The sequence below is a fragment of the Empidonax traillii genome, unplaced genomic scaffold (assembly GCF_003031625.1).
Source record: "Empidonax traillii isolate 1590-97213 ecotype Southwest subspecies unplaced genomic scaffold, ASM303162v1 scaffold268:size1028579, whole genome shotgun sequence".
NCBI classification, from domain to species: domain Eukaryota; kingdom Metazoa; phylum Chordata; class Aves; order Passeriformes; family Tyrannidae; genus Empidonax; species Empidonax traillii.
Genome location: NW_020955461.1, coordinates 706050 through 716933, shown reverse-complemented (window position 1 = coordinate 716933; position 10884 = coordinate 706050). Strand labels below are relative to the sequence as shown.

The 10884-nt window shown below is 38.3% G+C and overlaps 1 long non-coding RNA gene across 1 annotated transcript; it reads right to left on the bottom strand.

Moving 5' to 3' along the window:
* Positions 1 to 507: 507 nt before the first annotated feature.
* LOC114060282 lies at positions 508 to 10284 on the bottom strand. Its single transcript, XR_003571861.1, has 2 exons — positions 9842 to 10284; positions 508 to 1193 (listed from the first exon to the last, which is right to left on the bottom strand). It is a non-coding gene; the product is annotated as an uncharacterized LOC114060282 (long non-coding RNA).
* Between the last annotated feature and the right edge of the window lie 600 nt (positions 10285 to 10884).

Genomic DNA, 10884 nt, shown 5'->3' with positions numbered 1-10884 from the left:
ACACAGGAGTCTTGAGCAGTACATGTCTAATCAACAATGGCCACAGATTAGAAAACATGTGTTTGTACACTAAATTCTAGTCCTTTAAGTACAGGATAGCAAATTGCAAAGGGTAAATTTCCAGGATAAATTACTAAAACACTTTACCACCATCAAAATATAAGCTCAGAAACGGCAAGAAGTGTTGAGATACATGGCTTTCTTGAGTTCACAATCAATGCTGAAGCACAAGGGGTCTAGGCTGATTTAAATTGGCCCTCATCTTGAGAGACATTAACATTTCTGATTTTTTTTGAAGGGGTCGTAGTATAATTATATAAAGTTTTAATTCAATAACTAGATCTGCCAAACTCAGCAAGAGAAATAAGATGTGACATGTAGAAGTTAGAGAAGAAGGATGCAAAACTCATTAAGGCTGTAGCTGTATCATTTATAAGGACAACATAGCCTGAAGGAAGACTGTGTATATTTTAAGAGGGTGACCCCAGAAACTAGACTTTCACAGAATTAACAAACAAGTGAGTGTAATCTATTGTTTGTGACAGGTAACAAACTGACAGCCTTGGCAACAGAGTTATTTATCCTGGGACCATGGACAGCATAGACAACACCACCAGCAATAAACTATTTCCCACTTCACATAGAGTTGTTCACAGCCCTAATGTGAAAAGATTACATTTGAAAAGGCATAACATGACTGTGTTGCTATGGTCCTTCTTTCCTGGATACTCACCAGCTAACGACCAAGCTTACTAAACTAAAAATTGTTGTCTATCCACGCAGTCTCCATTGCCACTGAAATCCAAATCTGAACTTATCTTGTTCTTCTATCCCTAAGATCTCCCCTAAATAATTGGATTCATCATTTGGGAAATTCAAAACTGGCAGAGACAACTTCTATATTCTAAACAGAGATAAAAATACTCTTCTTCTGTGACACAGTCATTTTCTTTTTGTAGATCTCAAAGATGTCCCATCTTTGAGGTTCCCTTTGCTTAGATCTGCCTTTGTAGTAGATTTGACAAACTGTTGTCCTTCCCATGCCCTTCTTTTTGACATTTTTCATGAAACTGGTGTCTTGGAGTTTCTTCTTATCCTTTGGAGTTTCACTTTCTATTTAAGACTTCAAAGACACTCTTTCACATACTTTTCGTAAGATGTGCTGGCCATGGCCAGCTGATAGCAGGGAGACTCTGTCAGAAAAACAGGGAGACAGTAGATCTGTAAAGAGTTATTCTGCTCAATAAAACAGCCTTTGAGAAAAAAATGTAATCTGCTGCTCTACTCTTGCACTCCTCCAGCATCTGCCAAACATGCCAAAATAAGTGAGAAAGACATGCTGCTCTCATTCAGCAGAGCAATCCAGGTAGGCCTCTCGGACCTCTGAGAGGACACAGTCCCAGAGCAGATATACATGGAAACATAAAAAAAATAGAATGAAAAATCAAAATAATGTAAAAAAATCAAAATAATATAAACTATAAAATTTCTAACCCAGTTAAATGAATTTCAGCAGCTTCTCAGATTCTTCTGTGCTTTCTTCAGAGTTGCTTGAGTTGCTACATGAAACTTTAGTCAGAGGAACTGATAGATGACAACTTAAATCAAAACCACATCACCTTTCACAAATGCCACCCTAAACTCAGTTCCACCATAAAATCCTCCCACTGATAACAAATACTCATTTGTTAATAGCCTCTGGATTTTGATCTTTTTTGGGTCATATTTACAAGCAGTCTCAATATTTCTGAACAACTGCCAGTCTAAAATTTTCCTTTCCCTTCTATTTTGGTTGTGTAAAAGGACTTCATGTGTTTGGCTCATTAACTTTGTGCTGTCTGGGAAGGGAAGGCAAAAGCTCTGCTTCTAAGCATAATTTGCATGTAGCTGACTGCAGCAATTCATCAGGTTCGTGGACCTTAATATATCCAAGAATCTGAGCCTCAGTTAAATTTCTAAATCAAGTAAATATTTAAAGCCATAATCAGACAGTGTTTTCTAAAAAAAAAAAAAAAATAAAAAAAAAATTACATATCTTGGTTTACCAATCTTATACTACTACTTTGTATTCTATATAAGCAATCTATCTTTACAAACAAGATTGAAATCACCTCAAAGAGAATTCAACTTTCCAGATAGAAAATAAAGCATAGGAAAAATAAACAAAAGAATGCTGAAACCCTCTCTCAGATGAATTAGTGGAAGGGTTACCCTTGATTTTGATTTGGGTACATGTTTTACTGTTCAAATCAACTTCTAAAGTCCTTTCTCAGTTGAAATTTTCACTTCGCTCTCTTTTTCTTTTTTTTTTTTTTTTTTTAAAAAAAAAGATACATTTGTTCTTACTATTGTGTGTTTGACTGAATTTTAGTTGCTTTTAGAGACTATTTGGTCAGGCAGCTCAGACCCAAAGGCAGCCAACAGACAAAGCAGGAGGAATATGGTCTCCAGCATCCAGAAACCTCTGCTTGGCAGCATTAGAAACTGTTTAGCCATGCAGCTGTCACAATTGCATATTTGCTTTTGTCCTGTACCCAGGAGTTTCTGATTTCCAAAGTGCCAGTTCAGGTTTAATCCAATTTTGGCAGACTGATTCACATCTCAGACCAAGGTCCTGCCGTGGCTCAGCTCCGAAGCACATCCACACCCTCCTCCTCTCAGCCCACCAACTCAAAAGCCTCTGTTCAGATTTTCCCAGAGGTCAGTGGAGTTGAGACCTTTTTGTTCGAGGATGGTCCTGGTTTCTCCAGGACCCACAAATTTTATTTTGCTTGATTATTTGGTGGTTTGTATTGTTTTTTTTTTTAGTACAGCTTATTCACTGAAGCCTAAGGCTTATGGGACCTTCATTCTAGCCCTTTATTTACCTGAAGTGGTCCAAAATCACTTCAGCTATCAGTGAAGGTGTTGTGTTGAAGCTGTGCCTCTGTGCTATGGCCAGACTCTGACTCTACACTAGCCAAGGTTGTCCTAGGACGCTTGATCAGAAAGGGGGAAATCCTGAGCACCAACCACTGTGACCAGTATCCATCTACTAAAATACACAAAGAATATCTGCAGCAAGGACTGGATTCCAGCTTTATTACCAACCTGCAACACTGGTCACCTGCAGCCCTGTAGTAATACTACAGAGTATTTTGTTCCTCCTAACCTTATTCTGCTTTCAGCTGATTATTAAAGTACAAGTAGGCTCTTTTCACAGATCGAGTTGAAAACATCCCCACACAGAACAACCTCCGAGATGTGGACATAGCACTTCTGGAAAGTTTTCACTTGCTGTCAGTTCAACACAGGCTCAGCTTGTTTGAGGGCAAGGGCTTTGGTCCTGGACCACATCTTGCAGTTGCAACAGCTTTTGCAACTTTTACGATTTCACCATATACCAAGGACTGTCATGGCAAATGAACATCATGCATTGAGGATGCAAGTTAGCTGAGGTTCAGACTTGTGGTCTGAGATGCACAGTGTATGTGGCAATGTCTGGATTAATTATGCTAAGTTTTAAGAAAACTGTAATTCAAGTGTTACTGCTAATCACACTTTCCCTTTAAAACCATCAGAGCAGCAAAACTGAATGGTGCAATCAGTACTCATTGACAACGCTGTTTTATTCATTATCTGCTTATTGATAGATGCAAAAAGAAAAATTAGGATGTCTGCAAGTTACCTCAATTCTTGGCTAAGTTTTGTGCTGTTTTTTTTTTCCTCTGTGGGGACATAAACATTTGATTTGGAATGGCCAGTGACAAAACCCATTGTTAAAATTATTCATACATTCATGTTTGCCTGTTACTTTATTTTATTTAAAGAAAACACTACACATAACAAACAAGTTACTAATAAATTCCACTTTAAAAGAAGCTTACCTAATATACAAAGAATGCTTACTAATGTTCAGTAAGGCCATTTGACTAAGCAATTAGAAAGTCAGAAGCCACTGTATTCCAGATTTTTTTTATCAAATACATATTTAGAAAATTTTTGTAGCAATTTCTTACATCATTTATTTTGTGAAAACTAGCATAGGAATTTATCTGATCTTACAGTTTACTCTTTATTAAGGCTATAATCTGAAATTACATTTGTCTTCTTTGGAAATTTACTTAAAAGGAAACAAACTGAACTTTCAGGAAATAGTATGACAGTTCTTCATGAGGGCAAAAGTAAAAAGAGATGGAGATTTAGCTTAAGGCACCACAATTAATTATTGGAATGAAATCAATGGCTTGTCACTAAAAAGCTAATTTTCTGTTTGAAACATCTGGCTGGCACTGGCTGCTACCAGTGGTGTCACGTCATATGATAAGTAATAGAAGAAGGCAGGATTTCTAGGAGAATGAAGATCTAACTTTATTGGGCCTGTTCCTATAAACTAGAAAGAAAGGAAGGAAAAAAACTACACAGTGTGTCCACTGTTGTCCACTTTATAATTGTTTCTACTTAGAATGGTATCTACATTTTTTTCTTACTATTTTTCTGAGGCAATATAAACTCTTAAAACCAAATGTACTCTGCAGCCATGTTTTTGCTTTCACTATACTTTCCTATGCACATCCAATATCACCAGTGCAATTAAGTTTTACCTGCTGCTCAAACAAGAAGTCATAGGATCTGTTTTCAGTGTTTTGAAGACCAGGGTCTTGAATTGAAACAAAGCCGTAAAATCCAGTAACTTTTTCTTGCTATATCCAGTTGCCCCATATTTCAGCCATCTTTCCAAGAGAGTTTCCCAAATTAAGTTGGAACGAATATTTCTATATCACACACTGTGGTAATTACTACAATGAAGCTATTGTCATTGCAGAAACTTGATTTATTTAATAAATGAATGTCATATTTTTCTCCATGTCTTGCTCTTTTGTGATTTATTTCTGCATTATGCATGGTAGCCTTTCAAGTGAAGCTTTCCATGATAGTTCACACACTAATCTTTCAGAAATCTAGACTCAACAATGAAAAACCAAAGAAGAAAGAGAAAGCAAACATTTTTCTGTTTTGCTGAGTCAAATCAGTCCTTAAAGCTATGCAGATGCTACAGTTTCAGAGGAGCAGTAGAGTAGAAAACACAAAACTACTCTGATTGTCCAAGACTGATTGAATTTAGAGGAGTTGGTGTATGCAGCAGTTGAGTTAGTGGGGTTTTTTTAAGTATGAACAGGTCTGAATCATACTAAGCTGTGCTTGGTTTTTCCTTAAGTAGCTGTACTACAGTTATAAATTCACTCTACTTATGCTTCCTGTTTGGTAGCATGCCAAAAAGATCCCCTCTTCATCTACGCTGCAATGTTCCTGTTTCCTTCAGTTCTGCCTCAGTAACTTCAGAACTTGCTGTCTAGGTACACACACAACAGCAGATGCATATAGCTACACCCTTTACAGAAAAACATCTGTCTCCAAGGTAAAAATAGTACAGATTGATGGGATCAGTATTAAAATGGTTCCCTCTAATGAGTTAAAGACTCCCATCTGTTCCATATAGTAATGTGGTTGAAGCCTGCAAGAAAGAAAAAAAAAGATCAATACAAATTTATGTGCTCTTCATAAGCATTAAATTAAGAGCAAGAGAAACGTTCCATGGAAGGGATGCTCATGATGCTCCACTGAGGCTTATAAAGCTAACTGAGCACAAAATTATGTAATTATGGTGTTAAATAAGACTTCTAGGGTAAAGTACCTAGAGGATAAAAAAAAAAAATTATATGTTTGCTACAGCCTTGGCAATTTAAAAAATCTTTTCAAAAGGAAGTCTGCACCATCAGTCTATCTATCTGTCAGGGGTCAGCTACCCTCTCTCGCTCTCTCCCTTTCTGTCTTACCAGTTTCTCTTTTTAATCCTCAGCATTTCCAACTCCCCCATCTAAGGCCCTGCCCTGTGTGTCTCCCCAGATCTTTACTTCATCAAGGTATAATCTTTTGGTACACAGAGTCAAAGGTTTGCTATTTTCCCCTTTGGCCCTTCTGACCTCTTTCAAAGTTGCTTTTATGGTCCTAATGATTTACTCTCTCCTCCTGCTGTTATGTCAGACAATTCCTTCTGAACTGCAAAGTGCAAAGTACAAACTATATGTATTAAGCCTATTGACATGTTAAGAAATTATCAAGCAAAGGAACTAAAAAAAAACTTCAGTTCCTGCTGAACCAAATGAAAGTTAATTAAAAACGGATACCATAGACACTTTTGGTATGTCATAAAAAAAAATTATAGTCATGGCTGCATTTTGCAAAATGTCTTTGGGAACATACTATCAGTTTAATAAAAAAGCTTTTTAGATAAAGCCCTTTGGAGGAAAACAGGTAGAAGAATTACTCTTTTCCATCTCTCTCTGCTGGTCACCTCTGAAGTCTCTGTCCTGCTCAGCCTAGGCAGTAATGAAGATGTGAAGAACTGACAGGCAGCACAGCAGCCATGGCAGATTACTAGGTAGTTGTGCAGGATTTTCAGGATCTAAATGCATTCTCGATCTGCCTCTACTCAGCAAAAAAAGTATGCTGTACTGCAATAGTCTTTCTTGCCAATGAGTCAGAAGTACTTTTATGAATATAGCTTCACATAGCGCTCATAAGTGTCAAGGGCATAAATAGAATTTGAAATATTAACACATATAATTAGAATGTTTTCAGGAGTCAGTATTTTCCTTGGTTTTACAGAACTACATAACACAAAAGGACTACATTCCATGTGCAGTCACAGCAACAAACCTGGAAAAAAACATTCCTTTTTGGAGATCATAGAATCATAGAATCATAGAATAGATTGGGTTGGAAAAGACCTCCAAGATCATCAAGTCCAACCCCTGATCATATCAATTTAGAGACAGGCTTTATTTTCTGTTTCTTAGCAAGTTGCTGATAAATAGCACCAGCGTTTACTGTAGTCTAGTTACCTTTGGCACTGAAGAGTGACACACATTAAAATCAACAGTCTCAAAGTAAGCATCATCTATACATCTGCAATTTGGATGTGACAGAAGGCAGCTTCTCTGTATTTGGAATAAAGCAGTGCTTCGCTGTCATTTGCTGCAGTTTGGTGAATTTTTAAAGTTGATGCTGCCTACAGTGGTAGCAGAATGGCTGTGGCTTAACTTGTAACAAGACCTTTTTTAAAAACAGGTTTGGGGTTTTTCAATGGAATCAATTTCTTTTCCCCTTGTTTGCTTTGCAGGTAAGTACTAAGGAGAGTTATCCACGCTTCCAGGTTTTCAGACTGCAGAAAAAATTTTTCTGCTAAAAGATGACAAGTGAATGAGTCCTGGTGACCAGAGGCACAGTTTCCATATGGTATTATGAGCCATCACAGGTGTCAGTATTTCCACTACCAGTAATGACCCAGAGCCAAAGCAGATAACTGCATAACATAAAATAAAAATCAAATTACAAGGTGAATATAATTTGTTTCTGGGTATGCACATAATTGTTACGTTCTGCTTTAGTGGGAGGCTCTTTGAATCAAGGAATCCAGACTCTACTTTGAGATTATTTTAAACCTTTAGTAAGTTTTGATGTTTACAGATCTTTGATCATGTTCAGAAAAGCTTGTCCATGTGTTTCCTTAAGTTTATAAAACTTGGGAAGAGCCCTGGCAAGGTAACTGCATAGTATGAAGGCAACCCTCCCTACGCACGAGCAAAGGACTCTGGCTTTCATTCTGAGATGAAATCCAACGCCAGGAACAAGAAGTTCCTGTAACTCTGCTAGTAGATACAATCAGAATGGAATATTATTTTCTGAACTCAAATAAGCTTGACACTACTGTCAATCTCCTTGCAGTCCTTCCCCATTAGCTCTGGTAAAGCTGTTCCCATAGCTGAAATCCTATATCCCTAGCCTTGTTCAAATCTTCTCAGCTGGGCAAGATCTGAGCTAAGACCTTGAGTCAGGTTAGCAGGCTGCACACCAACCGAGCAGAGAAGCTTTGAGTGCTGCCTCCAAGCAAGCTCTTCCTGAAAGCACCCCAACTCATTCCAACCTGAATTAAAGGTCCTTCTCCTTCCAGGAACACTGTTTTACATGCATGCATCTACCTGCTTGCATTGTTAAGTTTTAGGAATGTTCCAACTCCTTTTGTTAGGTCTTGTCACCCCATCACAATTACTGAATAATAACAGAGTTATGAGGTGCTAAACAAGCTGTTTTGCATACTAGCTTCAGGAGTGCTGCACAGACTAGTCCTTGGCTGCCTGGTTCTCTTGTGCTTCCACCGTCCCCCCCCACCCCATCATTACCTCTCAACAGAGCTGAACTAAGCCCTCCTCACAGTATTTTCACTACAGTTTTCTTCTTTGCCCCTTCCCAGCCTTGTGGCAGAAATCTTCCTTTTGCTCGTGAAGCCAGCAGAGCAGAGCTGATGAACAAGAAGGGTCATATAAGAAAGGTATGCGGGGGTGAGAGGGATAGCTAATGAGGATGCATCGACTGCCATGCTTTAGGTCACTGATGGAGATGGACCAAGTCTCTCTGTCATTCTGCTCCACCATGGCGAGTTTCTATCAGGAAGTGCCTACGGCCCCTCTCACCATCCAAATTAGATAGAGGGGTGACTGAGACTAAAAAAGGGCAGAGGATCCTGTCCCAAGTCATGCATCTGAAACTGTGCAGATTCCTTGGCTAAAGGTCTAATAATACTGACATACTACACCATTTTTAGCACACTCAATGATGCTGAGAGGTCCTTTTCACTAACAAAAGGATAGTTTTAAAGTCTCATCAATCCTTGATTCAGAAGGGACCGTTAATCTTTTACTCTAAACCCTGGGACTAGAACTTCACCTAATTTACTCCATATTATCCCTTAACTTTGGCTGAATCTGAATGAAGTGTTTCAGAAACATGTTCAGCCGGGTTTCTTAAACTTCTCACAGTGGGAATACACCACATCTATCTTGAATTGCTCCAGGAGGTAGGCATATTCACCACTTAAAATATCTGCAACTTGTTTAAAATCTTTATTCACCTAGCTACGTTCCCAGTCTAGAGTTTTCTGTTGTTGCATTAAAGAGCTGTTGGTTTTCTGAAGCTTTTCCTGTATCTAGATATCTAGATATCTGTAGGCAATGAGGAAATCACGTCTGCAACATTAATAGTTTGAAGTAATTGGTTCAGGTTTCTACCTGTTTTCCAGATGACAGCTTAGACTCTTTTCAATTTTTTCAGAAGAATTCTCAAAATTAGGACCTCAGAGCTGAAGTGTTCCAGTGATGGCCTTGCTAGCAGTGACACAGACAGCCCTGTCTCTCCTCATACCCATGCCTTTGCTGATACCTCCCCAGGTCACATTAGCTCTTTGGCTAACCATCTCAATGGAAATGCCCATCCTGCCAGTTCTGTACCTTTCTTCTAAGATCTTTTCGATGTCAGTGTAACAGTATCTTACCTCAAAAGTCAGACCCACATTCTATGTTTCAAAATCTAGTCTTCAATTCAGTTGTCTTTAAAAGCCCACAACTCAGATCAACTCACTTTACAGAATAATCCAGTTTACTCTGTATGATTAGCTTGTCACCCCTCTTTATTTATTTATCCAATAGCCTGAGGTCACCTGCAAATTTTTCAAGCATTGATTTTCTATTTTCTCCCAGTTGATTGATACAGTTACAAAGAATACCTTTAATTTGCTCACAATGTACATATAGTCTCCTGTAAGATAAAGGTTCTGGATCTTAGTGAAAGGAGAAACATAGAAGTAACTCTATTGATATTTCTTCTTTCCTCATTAAGAATGTCTTTTCCAGTTATTCTTGCCAGACATTTTTATCTTGAGCCCAAATTGCAATAGAATTCATCTGCAAAACTCAGTAGTTTGGCAACAGTCTCTGCAATGAGATGAATTAACTGTGATGTTCACCTTGCAGGCTACTGAGGGTATTTTTCTATCACTGCTGAATTTTCATTTAATAAGACAAAGCACATTTACAGAGAAGATTTGCAGGAAGAAAGACTGACATCTACTGTAATCCAAACCAGCATTTTGATGTTCAGTGCACATGAGAGATTATCAACAAAGAATAGAGCACACCCTTTTGCTTATACTCCATACAGACCATCCCATTCAAACACTTATGACATCAGAACCTTTTAAATTTTCAGTCCCTTCACCCCCCACGCATAACTCTTCTACAGCAGTCCGTCATTCAGAAATAGCTCTTGGTCTTCAAACGCTACATCTTCTTATTCTTGCTCTAAGTGAGAAAATGCCAGTTTCAAATCAGCAGCTCAGTTCCATCTTCTTTAAACATATTGGAAACCTTCCAGATAGTGCAGTAGATACAAGATGAAATTCCTGAGATACTTTACTCTTAATTGTATTTTTCCAAATATGTGTTTATAAAGTGTGTACTAAGTTCAAAGTTTCAAAGTTGATTGTTCAAGAAGGACAATTTTAATGTCTCTGGTCCCAGGCAGAGCTCCTCATGAAACTTTCACAGGTTTAAAGCCAGAAAAATACACAGAAGAATTCAGTCAGCTAATCTGTCATTCTTACTGTTGCGTTCAAGCAGCACACAGAAAACTTGAAAAGCAGTTGACCAGATCAAACCGATAAGCTCCAAAAGCAACAAAGGACTGCCACCTTTCACGCCCAGACTCACAGCTAAACATGCTGACCATTGAAGGACAGCCCAAAAGTGATCAGCCCTTAAAAAAATCCTCTTTCAGTCTGCCATCCTCCATATTTGTCCATGGGGCAAGCCAGCCTCTGTTGGATTATCCTGAAAATAAAACATCAAGCATGGCAATGATTCAGGCATGTTGATGCAGAAGGGAGAAAACACACACCAAACTTATAAAACAAACAAGCTGCTTCTCTCATGGACTTGCAAAAAGAGAAACAAAGCATTTAAAAGAAACCTCAGCAGATGTTTGGTGCCACAAAGAGATAAATCGTGTGAC